General features: G+C 39.3%; 1 long non-coding RNA gene across 1 annotated transcript in view; it reads left to right on the top strand.

The window, feature by feature from the left end:
• The window catches only part of LOC144341007 (uncharacterized), a 42,181-nt gene extending 22,583 nt beyond the window's left edge, over window positions 1-19,598 (top strand). The window contains exons 4-6 of the long non-coding RNA XR_013417573.1: window positions 715-813; window positions 5,624-5,730; window positions 19,275-19,598. This is a non-coding gene — a long non-coding RNA (uncharacterized LOC144341007). The remainder of the gene's footprint in view (window positions 1-714; window positions 814-5,623; window positions 5,731-19,274) is intronic.
• Window positions 19,599-20,172: the final 574 nt, after the last annotated feature.

The following is a 20,172-nucleotide window of genomic DNA, read 5'->3' on the forward strand; positions in this document are numbered from 1 at the left end:
TTTTGAACTAATTAGATAGGCGAAGATCTAGTCTCTATTGTAGTGACCATGAGAATGAACTTCACAGACCACTAACTATAGGGAGTGTAATTAGCCAAGAGCCCCAGATTCTGTGTTTAGAAATTTGTGGCTTCCATGCCTCCTCTGGGTCGTTTCCAGCCAATGACTGTGTGCAGCAGGAGTACAGATGCAGACCAATTCCTGAGAGACACTGGACTCCTGTGAAGGCTAAGCTTAGCTTAAGAATTCTCCTAAGGCTTTCCCAAACCTTTAAGCAGTGTAGGGTACTTCCAGTTAACCATTTCCTCCTCTTTATTTGGGGTCAAAATTGCATCACAGTCTGATGGCTCTCAGCTTTCTCATCTCCCTCCCTATTTTCTTTCAAATGGACATTTTTCTCAAATAAAATCTTTGCAGGTGTAGCCCATTTTTGCATCTACTTCTTGAAAGACCATGACCAACACATTTAGAAACTTTCCTAAATTCTCTTCAACATTTATGTCATATTATACAAGGTCAGAATTCCAAATGGTAGAGCCTAGTCCCCCTGGGGTCAGAACATTGAAAGATATATCCTCTTGTCCACCAAAAAATTACCCAGAATAGGCAGAAGAGGCTTTAAAAGACCAGGTGGATATAATTTCCTGCCCAGTGGAGGTCAATTTATTTCAGTGCTTACTCAATGATGTATGAACTACATGATTGTATTGGCAGAAATGGAGATGACACATGAATAAGCACAGTAACAAGAATTTGCCCTCACCAGGATGACGTGGCCTTTGCCACTGCTGAGAACCCACTTTGCATGAAATGGTGACCAACCCCTGATTCCTGATAGGATGCCACATCCTGGGAGGACCAACAGACTAACTAGTAGTAAATTGGTTATATTATATCCCTTCTGTGATAGAGAAGGCAGTGTTTTGCCCTAACAAGAATAGACATGTATTCTGCATATGGATTTACCTTCCCTATTGGATATGCTACTGATAGCCACATCATCAATGGACTTACAAATGTCTTATTTATGGCCAGGGGTTTGTTGATGTTCATGATTTTTTTGCTTTTACACATCACCTATCATCCAGAAACACGTGATATTACAGAAGGAAACAAATGAAGACTCGGAGCTCCAGCTGCCACACACTAGCTTCTAAGTTTAGGGTATAGTCCTATAGAATATAATATGTACTCTGAACCAGAAATCAGAGTATTGTGCTGTTTCCCATAGCCAGGATACTTGAATTCCAGAACCAAAATGTAGAACAGGGAGTGGCACTGCTTGATATTATACCTAATATTTGGTTTGAAGAAATTCTCAGCAACACAACTCTGGAATGTGCTGAGTTCTTAGTACCAAAGGGAGAAATGATTTTACAAAGGGACACAACTTTGATTCCATTGAGTTGGATGCTGAGTCTGCCACCTGATATCTTGAGCTCCTCCAAGAGGTTTTGGTATTAGATAAGATGATTAATCTGAACCATCAAGAGAAAAGGGAAATTATTGATGAAACCCCAGGGGGATCCTGGAGTACCTTCTAGAACTTCCAAATCTAATGGTTACAATTATTAGAGACCACAACAATCTCATATGATTTGGAACACCAAGGGCTTGTATCCATTTGGAATGAATGTTGAAGTTATTCCATCAGATAAATAACCTTGACCAGCTCAAAGAAGAAAGGAAGGAAGGAAGGAAGGAAGGAAGGAAGGAAGGAAGGAAGGAAGGAAGGAAGGAGAGAAAGAAAGAAAGAGAAAGAAAGAAAGAAAGAAAGAAAGAAAGAAAGAAAGAAAGAAAGAAAGAAAGAAAGAAAGAAAGAAAACAAACATATAGTGGAGAAGGAAGATTGCTGCATACTGAAGATGCATGACAAGTTGTAGAAAAAAACTTGCACCACCTATCCAAAATATTGAGCTGAGATCATACCAGAACTTCAGAAAGAATGGACAGTACTGAGCAATCATGCATGTGGATACGACTTCAGTAACAAATGAGATTTTTTAGTTGACCCCTTTTGAGAATGGAATGGTCATGGTTTTGGTTTGGGAAAGAATATTTAAATAAGAGAATTATGGTGTATGTTGATGTTGGGCAGCCAGAGGGGTAGATCATAGTGGGAATTTGGCATTCTTTTTGGTTATGCAGCATCTGTACCTTCTACCTATATTTGGGAAATCTCGTACCCCATGAAGAGTCCACTTTCCTTTACAGAAGCTCAATATGCCAAAAGGTACTTTCCCAGACTTTGTTGCATTGAGGTCATGGATACATTGCCAGTTTCAGTCAATTAGGTGCGTTTGCCCCAGCGTCTGAACCAGAAAGGAGTCATGCAAAGACATAACGATTATGCAGAATTGGCAAGGCTCAGAGCAGTGGTAGTCCCCAGACCCAGTTTTCAGAGGTAGCACTGTATAGAGCTAAGGGCCAGGAGTAATGGAGTTGGAAGTCCAAGGTGAAGTATGAGTTCCCAGAACACCAGAGTGTTCACAGGACCAGCTATGAGGCAGCTATGAGGCATGACATCGTTGTAGGCTTCAAGTTTGTTCTCCAGCTGTGAATATTCTGTGAAAGACCCAATATGATTCTAATGAAATTATATCTGCTTATAGTAGCCAGAGTTGGTTTCTGCTCTTTGCAAATAAGAACCTGATTAATACTCTGCCTCTTCTGAATGGGTGATTTGACAGACTTTTGGGGGAGAAGTGCTGTTACTACCTGCATTGAATGCATGTCTCTGGAAGGCATCCGAAGCCAGCACCAATCTGCCAGCTGCCTGTACAGTTTGAGTACTTTGTTTTAGGTCTGAGCAGGAGTAGCCCTGTCTCTGCTTTGGGAAGCTACCTGCCATGCAGCATGTACCCAGTTCTGCTGTATTGTTTCGGTTTTCCCAGATGATAAATGACAGAGCTGGGATTTATTCAGGTGTTCTGACTCCAAAGTCCTTGCTACTGATCACCACTTGCTACCGACTTTGAGCAGTGAGGTCCCACAGATGGGAATGAGTCCTCTGAAGGTGAGTGGTCTCTTGGCAACTCTTCCAGATCATATCGTTAATAACCCATATCATCTGACTGGCTACCACCTCCTGACAATTGCAATCAATTTGATTAGCAAGTTGTATGCATTATTGACACTTCTAATCGCATCTGCTTAACTGCCCCACAGCTTTCACATCGTTAATGTGCAGATCTAATCTTTGCACTTGCCCTTCATCAGTGTATCTTTCACTCACTTACTTCCTCCCTCCAGAAAGAACAGCATGGTCTCAGCACCCTGTTCAGCCTCCCCTTCCTGCCTTCCAAAACTCCTGATGTGCTTCTCTCAGTGCCCAAGTTGGCTCTTTGCCAGTCCCAACAAGTGGAATAACAGTATTTTATAGTTCATCTAGAAACTGCTTTTGAAATGGTGGGAGGTTCTGTGAAAAGAATAGACCTTTAGACGTGCAGAAGCACATCTGACCAGGCTGTTTTAACCAAGTAAGAGCTTACCACAGATAAAATGGACTTACTTTATCCACTTAATTTTGCACAGTATTCATAGTAGATGGCATAGTTTTGTTTAAGCAGAATCTTGCTCAGTTGATGATTACTAGTGGTTTCCTATCAGAAGACAAAACAATGAGTGTCTCACTTGAAATACATAATAAGCCTCGAAAATTCTCCAAATCACCTCTCCTTTTTTTTAAACATGCAGAATGAGAGATGAGACAGAGAGAGCAGTATCGTTGAAGATTAAACTGCCATTGTCAGCGTTCTTAATACATACAGCTCATCACACAAATCGCTAAACACATAGATTCCAGAAGGCCACATCTGTGTACTGCTTCAGCAACACAATGCAGGGAGAATAAAATACTTTCAAGAAAGTTCACACCCAAAATGTTTATTTCAGTGTTTCCGTTTTTCCCTTCATTACTTTCTGTTTCAGAGAGAATAAGTTGAAAATTGTGATAGAAAATTGCAGATGTTTTCCAATAGCTTATTCTCCTAAAATATTGATAGAATTTGTAATGAAACTATTTTCCCTATTAGTGCCACCAAAACTAGCTAAGCATATGATTATTTCATAAGTAAAAAGCCACACATATAGTCGGTTCACAGAAGCTACAGGTACCAAAAAGGGTACAGAAGGGCTTGAGAAGGGGAAAGGAAGAGGTTTTTAAATGAAACTGAGAGCTGTAAAAATCAACTATTATAAGCAAGACCAAGCATCTATAAAAATAGCCCATTGTATGAAACAGCTTGTAAAAGCGTTGCCCCTGAGACTGAGGACTTGTAGCTATAAAGACCTAGATGTATTTTTAGAAACTTGTGCCTATAATAGATTCCACTGCAATATAAGTTGCCTAGAAGAGATAATGTCATGATTGCTAAAAACAGCAGACGGCAGAGTGTGAGAAAGACCAAGTGCCCTCCAGCAGTGTCCAGAGACGCTAGGGCTGACTCCAAAGGCCAATTCTAGTCATGTAGCCAGAGACATCACTAGAGTAATGCAATCCTATAGGTGGCCAAAGCACGGAAGACATGTCTTTTAAGGATATCTGACTCCTTTCTAATTCTGTGCTTGCCAGTAGACTTTCTGACTGACAGTTTGCTTTAAACATTGAAAAAGGAAGTTCTGTCTTGAATTAAGGGATTAGGATTTGTTGCCTTGTCGAATACAGATTTGAACATAAACTGGCAATCTAGTATGTAAACACTAGTCTTTAGAATGTTGACCATTGTAAATCAGTTTCTACTTCCTAATTGCTTCTTGGTGAACTAGTAAATATTTGTCGTTGCATCAGCAAAGCTATAAGCTAGACACCGAGCTAGTGTTTCTACCCAATACTGGGATAAAGAACTGAGTTACGAAATTCCCATCCAAAAATCCCAGAAAACTCCACCGAATAGCCTACTTCAGTATTTGTTGTAACGAGTATTACAGTCATTTAATTTGTTTATTTTTCCAGCTTGAAAAGACATGTGTTATTTAAACAAAGTTGAAATTTTGTGACTTGAATCTGCAAAATTTACAAAATGACAAACTAGTATAAATATGTGAAGACTCTGATCCTCATATAAATATGTATTATAAATTTAGGAATATAATTATCATTGAAGAATAAAAATTTTATAAGTCCTATGCTTTTTCTTTGTAAACCTTTTACAATAAGAAGGTATAAATAATTATGAATTCTAATTCAGACTTTAGTCTTCCAAGTACTGATTTTTACACATTGCTAGTCACATTAGCAAACTGATTTTCAGAACAAGGTTTTGATCAATTTTATTTTTCGATTTTCAGATAGGAATCTCATAATTCAGTTCTTTATCCCAAATAAAATTGTAAGGCAAAAGCAATTTATTCCAATATTCCTTTAAATTTATCCAACAATCTTAGTTATGTTATTATGTGCCACTTCTACCTGTTTAAATATAGTACTAAAAAAATCACTCCATTTAATGGGCGTTTTGAACATTAAACTCTATTGAGAGGAATGGGAGATCAACAGTAAATAAGTAAAAAAGATGGTTTCAAGGCTATGAATCAAATAAAACAAGGTAACACAATTAGAGTGATGTATGTGTGTATGCATGCATGTGCACACTCATATGTGTGTTTGGGGATGTCTCTTTAGATTGGGTAGTTAGAGAAGGCCACCATGTGAAATGATATTTGAGCCGGAACCTGAATGAATGATGGAATGGAGAAGTCAGGTACAGATCTGTTGGGAGAGCATCACAGGTAGGTGGGATAGGACAGGCAAACCTCTGGAGGTGGGAGTAGAATTGGTGCATTGGCTGTGGTACCTTTCCATGATTCCCTCATTCCAGTGTTCACATCTTTAGAAGATCTCATCCCATTGATTGTAGTTGATGTCTGTGACTTACTCTAGCCAATCTATATAACATAACAAAAATGATGGATATCACTCCTGTAATTATTTTATGTGATGATCCATCTTGCTATCAGACTTACTCTAGTCTCTCTCTCCCTCTGCTGTTGGCTTTGAAAAAGCAAGCTTCCACGACTCCTACAGCCACAAGAAACTGAGTGCTTCCAAAAGCACACCAGTGGGAAGCAACACTTCCCTAGTTGAACCTTCACATGAGAACCCAGTCCTGGCCAACCCCTTGTTTGCAGCCCTATGAGACACTATGCAGAGCACCCAGCTAAGCTATATATTATACAGAAATGATGAGATAATAGATAAGTGGTTGTAAGTTGTTAAGTTTCTACTCATTTGCTACAGAACACAGAAAACAAACAAATGGTCCAGGAGCCAAGAATACACATTTGTTTGTAGGTAGAGTGATCCAGTGGGAGAGAAGGTGAAGTACAGGGGTAACTACATAGCACCTTAGGCCATACTAAGGAAACTGGATTTTATATTAAGTGTGTTAGAAAGTCACTGGAGATATGTAAGAGGAGAGTGATAGCATCTTTTTGACATGTTTAAAAGATCCCTAGCTACTTGTGAAGGGTGGACTATAAGGAGACAATGTGGACTGAGTGACTTCTCAGCAGGCAGCTGCATTCATTTGTCTAGGTAAGAGAGTTGGTAGTGGAGAGACTGGCTTGGATTAAGGTAGTAGCAATGGAGTGTGGTGAAAAAGAAGAAGAGTCAGGAAAAAGTTTGAATACAGAGTTCACCAAATGCTAGCTATGTGGATTCAGCAACTGGAACTACAGTGATGCCTTTACTGAAATGGAGAACTCAAGAAAGGTAAAGCTAAGTGACTCAGGTGAAACAGAGAGAGGACAAAATCAGGGTGCTATTTTGACATGTTCAATTTCAGATGTCAATTTGATATTCAGGGGGGAAATGTCAAGGAAGCCATTGAATAAACAGGTCTGGAACTCAGTATGAGTTATATATATTTGGAAGTAGTTGGAATACTGGTTGTAGTTAAAAACAGGAATGGGATGAAAATCATTGAAGGAGGAAGTGTTAATGTGCTATATAATTAAAACAATGAAATCAACATAGAAACTTTCTTCTGACAATGAAAATAGAGAATTTTGCTTTGCCAACATTTAAATCAGTAGGCTATTATCACTATGTTCAACAGCATATGTAAAATATAAAATAAATATTTAATAGTGGGGGTGATGGAGATGTAGTAAAACCAAGTTCCACTGCAGCCCTTTTTTTGGCCAGCTCCCACATGGGACATACATTCCCACAGCCCCCTCACCACTGCCTCTTCATTCTACTTAACCCATTGATCTAGCCCCAAGAAACCTACTCTATTGGCTGACCTTCACCCTTTACTGGTTTTAAGTAATCTTTTACCTTCCAGGGTTTCAGTCATTAGTAATACCTGTTTAAACAACAATTTCAATTTACTAGTTAGAAATTATTGCTTCCAAAATAAAATTAGTTGATGGAATACACTTAAACTTTAGCCTCTGTTTCAGTCTAATCAGGCTGCTATAACAAAATACCACAAAATGGTGGCTTATAAATAACAAAAAATTATTTCTCATAGTTCTGGAGGCTGAAAAGCCCAGGGTCAAGGTGCTGGCAGATTTGTTATCTGCTGAAGGTCCACTTTTCTGTTTCATAGATGACACCTTCTTGCCATGTCCTCATGTGGTAGAAGGGACAAAAGTCTCTCTGAGGCCTCTTTTATAAGGGCACTAATCCCACTCATGAGGGTGTTGCCCTTGTGACCTAATCACCTCCCAAAGTTCACACTTTCTAATCCCATCATTTTTGGAGTCACTATTTCAACATGTGAATTTTGAAGGAACAGAAACATTGAGAGCACAGCACTGTCTCTTACACTTTAGTCATAGTAATGCCAACACATGACAATCAGTTTAGTATTATGGATTATAGCTGAAGAGGCAAATAAGTTGATAATAATAAATTAAGGTTCTACAAAGGCAGGATTGATTTACTTAAAGGATACAAACTGATAACCCTCACTGAGTTTTTAACTGCAGGATTTCTCACTTCTCAACAGTAACTCTTATCTTTCTTTCATGAGCATGAAAAACCTAGAGCTTACAAGTGCCTCGGGCAAGTGAGTTTGAAGGTCTTCTTTGGATTGAATGAAAGATAATCAAAATCTAGGTCAAGATATTATTTATTCTATAGAGAATTGTTTAAGCTAATGCATTAAAGTCAGAACACATTTTAATATATGATTCATATGACGCCAATCAAATATTCTTAATGACTGCACATATTATAATCTTATTCTGACTATTTTACTTTGAGAAATGTCCTAACATCAAGTAGTATAGCCATTAAATTATCATTACAAAGATATCAAACTTCCTTCATTGTATCTAACTATTTCTCAAGACACATATATGAGTTATGTGTTTGAAAGCTTTAGAAACTTACCTTTTCAGAAAGAAAATGAAAACAAAGGGTTTATGGTAGATACACTGAAACAGAATGCGAAAAAAAGGTGAAGAAAAAGGATCTAGTTTGAGACATAACAAGGAAAGTTTCCCCTCAGAGAACCAGAATTTAGTCACTGATAGTTATTATTAGCAATAGCACAGGTTAACATTTTTAATAATTATTTAAAAATATAAGAAGTGAAAAAATGATAACAAAATGTTATAAAATGAACAATTGATAGGGAATAAAGACAAGTATCCATCATGAATACTTTTCCTAGGAGAGAATAAACTATATTGCATATGATTTACATTTCAACAAAATCACTCTAGTTTGTATTATATAACAAGTAAATATTTGATATTTAAGAGTATATAAATATACTACATTAAGGGTTTACTTTAAAAGTTTCTTTGTCTTATCACTTCATTCATACAGTTGGTTATAAGCACTGGTTATATATAAAGAAACACGCATCTTACCACCTGTGAATTTAGGATAAAGTCAAAGTGAGTTCCAGCTCTCTGCTGAAAATAATGAAAACAGAACAAAATTGCATTCTCTTCTTACAGACTCCACATAGCAACAGGACAATTTGGAAAAATATTATTATAAGGTGTTAGGTAGAAATAGCATATTTGAATGATGTTACAATAAGTTAGAGTCATATCAGAACAAATGTTTGAGTTATGTTAGAATAAAAGTTAGCACTGCATATCCTAAAGTCTAGAGAGGGGTTGGATGTGATAGCCAGGTCCCTGAACTGTGGGTATTAGGAGTTATTCACAATGAAATTACACTTCCAGTAATGAGGATGGAAGAAAAGGCCACTTCTGATTATCACTTAAAAACTAAGGAGAGTGAAGCATGAGAAGAGCAACTGACTGGAGTTCTGTAAGGAAAGGTGGATCGTGTGAGGGAGCATGGGATTATTGAGAGCAAGTCAGATTTCTGGCTCCGTTTTATGACCAAAAACTGTATTTACCTTCCAACCAGCTTCCTTATAAAATGATGACTAAAGGCCACAAGGAGGCTAGACAGGTGTCAGAAATCCTATTTGCAAATGAATTTCCATAATTGTCAGTGGCTCAATAGTACCAGGAAAACTTTCTAGGCAAATGGAGAACATCTAGTCCAAATTATAATAGAGGAAATCAAGGTACAAAAAGATGATGATATTGTTTAGCTGTATCCCCACTCAAATCTCATCTTGAATTGTACTCCCATAATTCCCACGTGTTGTTGGAGGGACCCAGTTGGAAATAATTTGAATCATGGGGCAGTTTCCCCATACTGTTCTCATGGTCGTGAATAAGTCTCATCAGACCTGATGGTCTGACGAAGGGTTTCCACTTTCGCATATTCCTCATTTTCTCTAGCCGCCGCCATATAAGAAGTGCCTTTCACCTCCTGCCATGATTCTGAGGCCTCCCCAGCTATGTTCAACTGTAAGTCCAATTAAAACTCTTTTTCTTCCCAGTCTTGGGTATGTCTTTATCAGCAGCATAAAAACAGACTAATACAGTAAATTGGTACCAGTAGAGTGGGGTGTTGCTGAGAAGATACCCAAGAATATGGAAGCAACTTTGGAACTGGGTAACAGGCAGAGGTTGGAGCAGTTTGGAGGGTGGTTCAGAAGATAGGAAAATGTGGGAAAGTTTGTAACTTCCTAGAGACTAGTTGAGTGGCTTTGCCCAAAATGCTGATAGTTATATGGACAATAAGGTCCAGGCCAAGGTAGTCTCAGATGGAGATGAGAAACTTGTTGGGAACTAGAGAAAAGGTGACTCTTTTTATGTTTTAGCAAAGACACTGGCAGCATTTTGCCCCTGCCCTGGAGATCTGTAGAACTTTGAACTTGAGAGAGATAATTTAGAGTATCTGGCAGAAGAAACTTCTAAGCAGCAAAGCATTCAAGAAGTGGATTGGGTGCTGTTAAATGCATTCAGTTTTACAAGGGAAACAGCGTAAAAGTTTGAGAAATTTGTAGCCTGACAAAGCAATAGAAAATAAAATCTCATTTTCTGAGGAGAAATTCAAGCCAACTACAGAAATTTGCATAAGCAATGAGGAGCCAAATGTTAATCCCCAAGACAATGCGGAAAATGTCTCCAGGGTATGTCAGTGGTCTTCATAGCAGCCCCTTCCATCACAGGCCCAGGGGCCTAGAAGAAAAAAGTGGTTTTGTGAGCTGGACCTTGGGTCCCCAAGCTGTGTGCAGCCTAGCAGCTAGGTTCCTGGCATCCCAGTCACTCCAGCCACAGCTAAGAGGGGCCAATGCAGAACTTGGGCCATGGCTTCAGATGATGCAAGCCCAAAGCCTTAGCAGCTTCCACATAAAGTTGAACCTGCAGGGGCACAGAAGTCAAGAATTGAGGTTTGGGAACCTCTGCCTAGATTTCAGAAGATGTATGGAAACACCTGGATGTCCAGGCAGAAGTTTGCTGCAGGGGTGCAGCTCTCATGGAGAACCTCTGCTAGGGCACTGCAGAAGGGAAATGGGGGGTTGGAACCCCAACACAGAGTCCCTACTGGGGCACCACCTAGTGGGGCTGTAGGAAGATGGCCACCATCCTCCAGACTCCAGAATGGGAGATCCACCTACAACTTGAACTGTGCACCTGGAAAAGCTGCAGACACTCAACACCAGCCTGTGAAAGCAGCTGGGAGAGAGATTGTACCCTGCAAAGTCACAGAGGTGGAGCTGCCCAAGACCATGGGAACACATTTTTACATCACCATGACCTGGATGTGAGACCAGGAATCAAAACAGATCATTTTGGAGCTTTGAAATTTGACTTCCCCACTGGATTTTGGACTTGCAGGGGCCCTATAACCCCTTTGTTTTGGCCAATTTTTCCTATTTGGAACAGCTGTATTTACCCAATACCTGTACCTCCATTGTATCTAGGAAGTCACTCGCTTGCTTTTGATTTTACAGGCTCATAGGCAGAAGCGACTTGCCTTGCCCCAGATGAGACTTTGAACTGTGGACTTTATGCTTAAATGAGTTAAGACTTTGGGGGACTGCTGGGAAGGCATGATTGGTTTTGAAATGTGAAGACATGAGATTTAGAGGAGCCAGGGGTGGAATAATATGGTTTGGCTTTGTGTTTCCACCCAAATCTCACCTTAAATTGTACTCCCATAATTCCCATGTGTCGTGAGAGGGACCCAATGGGAGACACCCAGTGGGAGATAATTTGAATCATGGAGGCAGTTTTCTCCATACTGTTCTCATGGTAGTGTATAAATCTCATGAGATCTGATGGTTTTAGCAGGGATTTCTGCTTTTGCATCTTCCTCATTTTCTCTTGCCACTGCCATATAAGAAGTGCCTTTCACCTCCCACCATGATTCTGCGGTCTCCCCAGTCATGTGGAACTGTAAGTCCAATTAAGCCTCTTTTTCTTTCCAGTCTCGAGTATGTCTTTATCATCAGCATGAAAACAGACTAATACAGATAAAATAATAGTCCAGAAATAACAAGAAGCAGAAGAATGCAGGCCAGCTTAGTCTTGCAAAGGCAGGGCTCTCTCCAAAACACTACAAAAAGGATAATATCTTATCTCCTTTTCAGAGACAAGATAGATCATTGAAATTCACAAATAAGCCCCAAACTGCTTTTTCAGCCAATATGTCCAACTTTCCCCCAAGCTAAATCATAGTAAATCAGAGAGAAATAATATGACATAATTGATTTGAGTTTTATCTTCTTTTATTTCCTCTTTTATTTCTTGTAAAGTTGCTAATGAGCAGTAAAATGGCCAAAAATCAGAAAAGAAGAGAAAGCAAAGGATGTAGGAAACCCACAAAATGACTAATCAGCCCCAATGTAACTGAGTATTAACACTAACATATTTATCTGGTGCAGATCAAAAGCTTTCATCATGTTCTAAAATCTCAAAGAACTCAAGTAAATCAGGAACTAGTAGAAAAATTTCTCTGGAATATAATGGCTCACCATTCTCTCCCAGACTGTGCTGAAGCTTTATTATCTGAAACTTAGGTACTATTCTCCTTATCACAAAAGACATAGTTGGAACTGAAAATAAAAATGGTCTTACCCATGAGTTGTTCCCTTACATTATTCCATTTGTCTATTTTCTGCACTGAACAACTACAGACAACAGAGTATATTTAAGCAGAAGAGAGGAAGGGTGACACATCTTCCTTCCCATTTGTGCGCACATGCATGCACATGCACATGCACACACACTCGTGAAGAGTAATCAGTTCCTTCTGCAGTGTTGTCATTCAGTTCACACCAATATATACAAATGCCAAAGGGCAAAGAGGCTTCAAGAGTATTTTCCTTCGTTTGTTAACTTATCCCCACTGCCTTTTCCAGGCTCACGGCCTCATCCCTGGGATGTTAGAGAGCCCCCTGTGGCCACTGCTGGGCCCTTCTCTGGACTCTCTTTTTCCTAGCTCTGCTGTCCCAATCCTACATGGTCCTAACCCATTGGTCTTTAAAACCACTTTTCTCCTGCCAGTCCAAGTGACTGCCTGCTATTGTGACCCAGCCTCTACCCTGAGTTATCAGTCATTTTATACTCCACTTGTTTCCCCTGCCAGCAAAGACAAGGAGGGATTTTCTAATTGTCGAGGAATGTGTAGAGGGGCTGAGGAGGAGAAAGAGACTCCTTCAAAATGTCTGGCCTTACGGAAGAATATCTGAAAAAAATCAGCCCCATTCTTCCTACAAAGAAGAATCTTCTGATGTTGTCTACAAGAGTATCGGTCTCCTTTTTCTCTGTTTTAGGTACAGATTCTAGGAAAGGTGGGCAGAATATAAGAGGAGAAAATAGGTTATTCCCCAAACAATCTATTTCTGTGTGTTGTTGAGAGTTGAAGTTCTCTTTGTTTAAAAATTTCTGTAAGCCTTCTTTTGAGAAATGTCTGTTCATATCCTTTGCCCACTTTTTGATGGGGTTGTTTGTTTTTTTCTTGTAAATTTGTTTGAGCTCTTTGTAGGTTCTGGATATTAGCCCTTTGTCAGATGAGTAGATTGCAAAAATTTTCTCCCATTCTGTAGGTTGCCTGTTCACTCTGATGGTAGTTTCTTTTGCTGTGCAGAAGCTCTTTAGTTCTCAAAAGAAGACATTCATACAGCCAACAGACACATGAAAAAATGCTCATCATCACTGGCCATCAGAGAAATGCAAATCAAAACCACAATGAGATACCATCTCACACCAGTTAGAATGGCGATCATTAAAAAGTCAGGAAACAACAGGTGCTGGAGAGGATGTGGAGAAATAGGAACACTTTTACACTGTTGGTGGGATTGTAAACTAGTTCAACTATTATGGAAAACAGTATGGCGATTCCTCAAGGATCTAGAACTTGATGTACCATATGACCCAGCCATTCCATTACTGGGTATATACCCAAAGGATTATAAATTATGCTGCTATAAAGACACATGCACACGTATGTTTATTGCAGCACTATTCACAATAGCAAAGACTTGGAATCAACCCAAATGTCCATCAGTGACAGATTGGATTAAGAAAATGTGGCACATATACACCATGGAATACTATGCAGCCATCAAAAAGGATGAGTTTGTGTCCTTTGTAGGGACATGGATGCAGCTGGAAACCATCATTCTTAGCAAACTATCACAAGAACAGAAAACCAAACACCGCATGTTCTCACTCATAGGTGGGAACTGAACAATGAGATCACTTGGACTCAGGAAGGGGAACATCACACACCGGGGCCTATCATGGGGAGGGGGGAGGGGGGAGGGATTGCATTGGGAGTTATACCTGATGTAAATGACGAGTTGATGGGTGCAGCACACCAACATGGCACAAGTATACATATGTAACAAACCTGCACGTTATGCACATGTACCCTACAACTTAAAGTATAATAATAATAAATAAATTTAAAAAAAAAATTTCTGTAAGCCAATCTATTAGGATAGTGTTATATAACTCAGTATCAGCTCCATTAGTGGAAAGAGAGAAAATGACTAGATTTAATTTTACTAAGCAGATATGGTCATATTAAGTGCCTTATTTAGGACCCTGGGGTACATCAACGTAGGGTGAAAGATCCACTGTGTGTTTCTGACTTTGCACAAAGGCTCCTAAGTGGAAGAGATGTAATGGGGGCTGAGATCTAGCTTGTTTTTACTTGTCTGTCTTGTGCGCTAGCAAGGGCTACAATTTCTAGAGAAAAGAGTGACTTATTTTGTCACACAAAGGCATCTTTTGCTGGCCAAGCCAGTGGGATGCCACCATGCAGAGGGAGGGCTTTTTTTCAAATTGATCTGCCCAGAGCAAAGGCTCTTAGTAGGATGGCCAGGGCTGTAACTCAGCATCACTTCTCTGCTCACTTTATGAACATCGAAATAATTTTAACATCTTTAAATGAAGAAATGGCATCAACAGTGATGTTTAAACTTTCTTTGATAGTAGAATCATCTCTTTAAGTGAATTCTGATAAGCTTCATGTCTAAATCAAAGCTACTCTGGTTAAATTCTGCATGGGGTCTGGCTTTTCCCTCTTCCCCCAAACTATGATTTGCTATGAACTGTAGTTTAAGAATTTCTTTGTTCCAAGTTGTTTTTTAATAAAGCATCAGATGGTTCGAACTAAAGCGAAATAAATTTACAGCAGAGAGTTAGTCAAAGTTTCCTCTCACATGCCCAAAGCATTTACCGGTTTCCAAATGTACAAAGTACTTTGGTAATTATTTGTCATTTGTGATTCTCCTCTTCTTATGTTTCTAAAATTTTGCAGAGTCTGAGACTGTAAAAATAGTCACTTTGCTGGCATGAAACGGTGGCACCAAGCTGAGGATCAAAAAATCATTATCTATTTTATGACAAGTTATGAAACAAATGACATCCTGGGTTCTTTATAATTTTAATACGGGCTCCTTCGTTTATCTTGCAGTTTTATGTTTCACAGGGTGACAAAGTACACTTCGTGTGTGTGTTTTAGGTGCCACAAGTCCATATCCATGTTGCACAAAACATACCTTAAGATGACATTCTTAAGATACAGATTATTCTAAATTTCTTTCAATCCAGTCAAATTTCTTCTAGTTCTGTGTAGAAAAGTATGGAACTTTAAAAGGGGACTTTAATCTATAAAATATTTACTATATGTACCTTCTTATAATATTCATCTGTTTTAAGCCTTCTATTTTAAAATTAATATTCTCATTTTTTTCCTCTCAGGTTGTGATGATTAATTTTATGTGTCAACTTGGCTAGGTCATGGCATCCAGATATTTGATCCAATACCAGTCTAGATATTGCTGTGAAGGCGTTTTTTAGATAAGATTAACATTTAAATCAATAGGTCTTTTTAAACAAGATAATACAGGTTTTTATTTTATTTGTTTATTTTTGGTTCCATGCTTGCAAAGTTTTTATTTTGTTTTAATCGACAAGTAATTGTATATATTTATATATAATTGTATATATTTATATATATTTATGTATATGGTATATGTACAATATGATGTTTTAAATGTAAGCTCTTATTTATTTTTTTATTTTTGGGAATTTGATTTTTTTCCTTTTAGTTTTAGATGACACGCAATAATTGTACATATTTATGGGATAAAGAGTGATATTTTGATAGGTGTATACAATATGTCATGGTTCAAATTAGGGAGATTCGTATATCTGTCACCTCAAACCGTTATCATTTGCATTGTGAACATTCAAAATCCTCTTTTAGCTTTTTGAAAACATGTAATAAATTTCAGTTAACCATATTCACCTCCCAGTGCTGCAGAACCCCAGAACTCACTCCTCCTATCTAGCTGTAATTTTGTACCTGTTGGCCAACCTCTTCCCATCCTCCCCGCCCACTATCCTTCGAGCCTCTAATACTCACAATTCTACTCTCTACTTCCATGAACTCAGATTGCTTTTTAGCTCCGACATTTGAGTGAGAATAAGCGGCATTCATCTTACCATGCTTGACATTTCACCAAACATATTTGTTCTCCAGGCTTATCTGTATGGCCACAAATGACAGGATTTCATTGTTTCTTGAGGCTGAATAGTATTCCATTGTCTATACCACATTTTCTTTATCCATTATTCTGTCGATGGAGACTTAGGTTGATTCCATGTCTTAGCTATTGTGAATAATGCTGCAATAAATATTGGGGGTGAACGTATCCTTGTGATATACTGTAAATCAGTAGGCTGAGTAAAGCAGGTTACCTCATCCTGTCAGTCGAAGGCATATACGATACACAGTATAGGAAAAAAGACAAACTGGTTTCTCCTACTATCTGCTCAACACCACACTTCTAGTTACCCAAATGCATGGGCTTTTATACCCCCAACAAGTAATTATCCAGCAGACATCAACCAGGTGTCCTATAATTCAAGTCAATTCTGATACTATTGACCTGGAATTAGAGATAGATCCCATAGGTTAAGGGCTCAGTCCCATAAAACTTCCCCCAGCTTCAGATACTGATCATAAATCCAGTCCTCTGGAGCTTCTGATCAACTGGGTATAAGTTGGGGTTCACAGGGCCCCACCTCAGGTTTGATCGTTTGCTTCAATGGCTCACAGAACTCCAGAAAAACACTTCACTTATGTTTACCAGTTTATTCTAAAGCATGCAGAGTCAGATGGAAGAGATGCACAGGGCAAGGAATGTGGGAAGGGGTGCAAAGCCTCCATGCCCTCTCTGGGTGCACCACCCTCTAGGAACCTCCAGGTGTTCAGCAACCTGGAAGAAAGCTCTTCAAACCCCATAGGCTGGGGAGTTTTATGAAGGCTTCATTATGAAGGCATGATAGATTATTAACTCAATCTCCAGCCCTTCTCCCCTTCCTGGAGGATAAGGGTTAGGGTTAGGGCTAAAAGTTCCAAGCTTATAATCATGGTTTAGTCTTTCTGGTGACCAACACCCATTCAAGAGTCCATCAAGAGTCACCTAATTAGAACAAAAGATACTCCTGTGTCCCAGGAAATTCCAAGGGATTAGGAACTCTGTGTCAGGAACCAGGGTCAAAGACCAAATATTAGAACTATTAGAACAAAATATTCTCTTAGCAACCCTATTGCTCAGGAAATGACAATGGTTTTAGGAACTTTGTGTCAGGAACCAAGGATGAAGACCAAAATCTATATTTCCTATTAATCACAGTATCTCACACACACACACACACACACACACACACACACATTCACTCATTCTGTGCGTTCTGTTTCCCTAGAGGATGCTGACTAATACACTTTCTCATTCTGGCCTGGCACACACTCTTACTTACCCTCACTTTCACAGAGAAGACCACTAAAATTCCAGTGGAGGCCATGTCAATATTTCTTATAAGCTGTATGAACATAAGCGTCTCTTATTAATTGCTGTTGATTAGCCAAAAGGCAAATACTTAATTAAACATTGAGAGATAATAAAATTGCACATGAATTATCTATCTAAGAGCACATAGGTCCGTACATTTCATTAAGATGGTTTAACTAATAATCATGTCTCTTATACCCAGTCATTGTCTGAGCAGATAGATTGTTTTAAAAAAAGAAAAAAGGTTTCCTAGAGGGAGCGTGTTGTTTTTGCTAAAGTCATATAGTGGTTGATTTGTATTTAGTTTGCTATTCATCCATGTTCCTTTAGAAGCACGGTCGACCTCACCACAGATAAACATTTTGTTTGCTATTCTTGAATATGTATACCAAGGGGAGATATTGACCAGTTTGAATGACAATGAAGCCTCTTCAAAGAAAAGATTTAGCTAGTGGGTGAGCAAAATTCAGTTCTCCACTGTTTGTCATATGTCCTGATATTTCATAAGGCTTTTCTTGGTGCTGTTGTCTGTGGATTTACAAGGAGCAAAAGGGTGTCTTGCAATGGCTAAGTGGGTTTTGAGTGTTTACTTAAGACACAGACTTTAATTTGGTTATGGGCTGGGTGTGGTGGCTCACACCTGTAATCCCAGCACTTTGGGAGGCCAAGGCCAATGGATCACCTGAGGTCAGGAGTTTGAGACCAGCCTGGCCAACATGGTGAAACCCTGTCTCTACTAAAAATATAAAATTAGCCAGGCGGGGTAGTGCACACCTGTAATCCTAGCTACTCAAGAGGCTGAGGCAGGAGAATCACTTGAACTTGGGAGGTGGAGGTTGCAGTGAGCTGAGAGTGAGCATTGCACTCCAGCCTGGGAGACAAGAACGAGAATCTGTCTCAAAAAAAAAATGGTTATGAAACCAAAGGGCTATTTTGATCAGATCTGCCTGCCCTGCTTGCTTTTGGTCACTTGTTTTTTGTCATGTTTTTTCATTTTTCCATGAAATGGAAGGCCATGGTAGCTAAAGGCCTCCCCACTGAATGCTGAAGGCTTAACTTTCCCTGGCTACTTTATAGATACCATTTATAGGTCACCATAGTAATGGTTGCTTCTGTTGTTTTTCAGGAACTTAAGCCAGCTCCTGTGCAGTCAAACTGGTTGAGACCACTGACCCTTCAGCGTGGCCTGTGCAAGTGCCCAGGAGGTGGCCTTTTGTTATCCGAGGGCTGAAACCTTGTCCTCAGATCATCCTAATGCCACCATTTTCTGTACGTATGTCCTAAGAACTGCCATAAACTCCAATTATGATTGTCCAAAATGAACCTGTTACCTCATTGTTCTCCATTGCTAGTCATCTTTTTTCATGCCTTACATCACCCCACTTCCCTAAACCATAAAGATCCCTAAGCCTTATCCTGGGGGAGGCATATTTGAGAGCTATTTTCCCATGCTCCCCGATTCCCCCACCACATGTCAGCCTTGTGAGTATATCTTTTCTCTTTTGCAAAACCTATGTCACAACGACTGATACACTGCACACAGGCAGAACTGACCCGGACCTGGCCTGTAACAGTTACTTCAAGAAGCAGGAAAAAACCTAAATGTTTCCACTGTTTCCCACCCAGGACTGAACTGAAGTAGCTGTGCAATCTCCACTAGAAGCCTTCTGAGCGTGCTACTGAAGAGGATGAGGCAGGCAGGAGGCTTCCAGAGTCAGGAGGCTTCCAGAGGCAATAGCCAAGACTAAGCCATCAACCACAGGGCCAAACCCAGTAAAAAAGAAAAATAAGAACACTTCCAGTTAAAGAATTGCTGCAATTATGCTGTTCCTTTTTTTTTTTTCCATTAACATGTCCTTCCTTTTATGACGGTGAGAGTTAATATTAAGGTGTGCGTGTATGTTTGTTAAATGATCTCACTTTGCAATTAAAAGTTTGCAGTTATATTAATACATTGGTTCTACTATTTCTTTTTAAAATATGTTTGAAATTTTCTGTCTTATGAAATCCCATTGGCTGAGAAATATCAGCCCACATACAGGTTTCTTACTTATGTTTGATGCTGCCACTTCCAAATTCTAGTAATTCTTCCTCTCATGTTGCAAGAGTGTGTTTCTACGCAATGGGGAACACATGATTGTTATCTTTACAGTGCAGGTGGTTGATCTCTGAGACCAGGTGGCAGATGGCACAACAGGAGTGCTTGACACAAAACTGTTAAAGAACATGTTCTCCTTTAATGAAATGGAGCTAGAATGACTCAGGAAAGTGTGCACACAAATTTCTCTAGCACTGAGTTTGTTTTTTATCTTAAGTGAGATCAGTAGGAAAACCAAGGCTATGCTCTATAGATGAACTTTAAGGATTGTTTACACAGCGTGGGCCAGTGTCTGGGCCTGCAGATTGAGGAGAATTACACCATTAACTGGGCTGAAAAAGACCCTAATAAGGCTCTGAGTTGCATATTCACTGTAGCAGGGAGTTACTTTGCATTGTTTCTCTAATTCTGCATGCTACTCCAGCT

Source organism: Macaca mulatta, chromosome 5, assembly GCF_049350105.2.
Source record: "Macaca mulatta isolate MMU2019108-1 chromosome 5, T2T-MMU8v2.0, whole genome shotgun sequence".
Lineage (NCBI taxonomy): Eukaryota > Metazoa > Chordata > Mammalia > Primates > Cercopithecidae > Macaca > Macaca mulatta.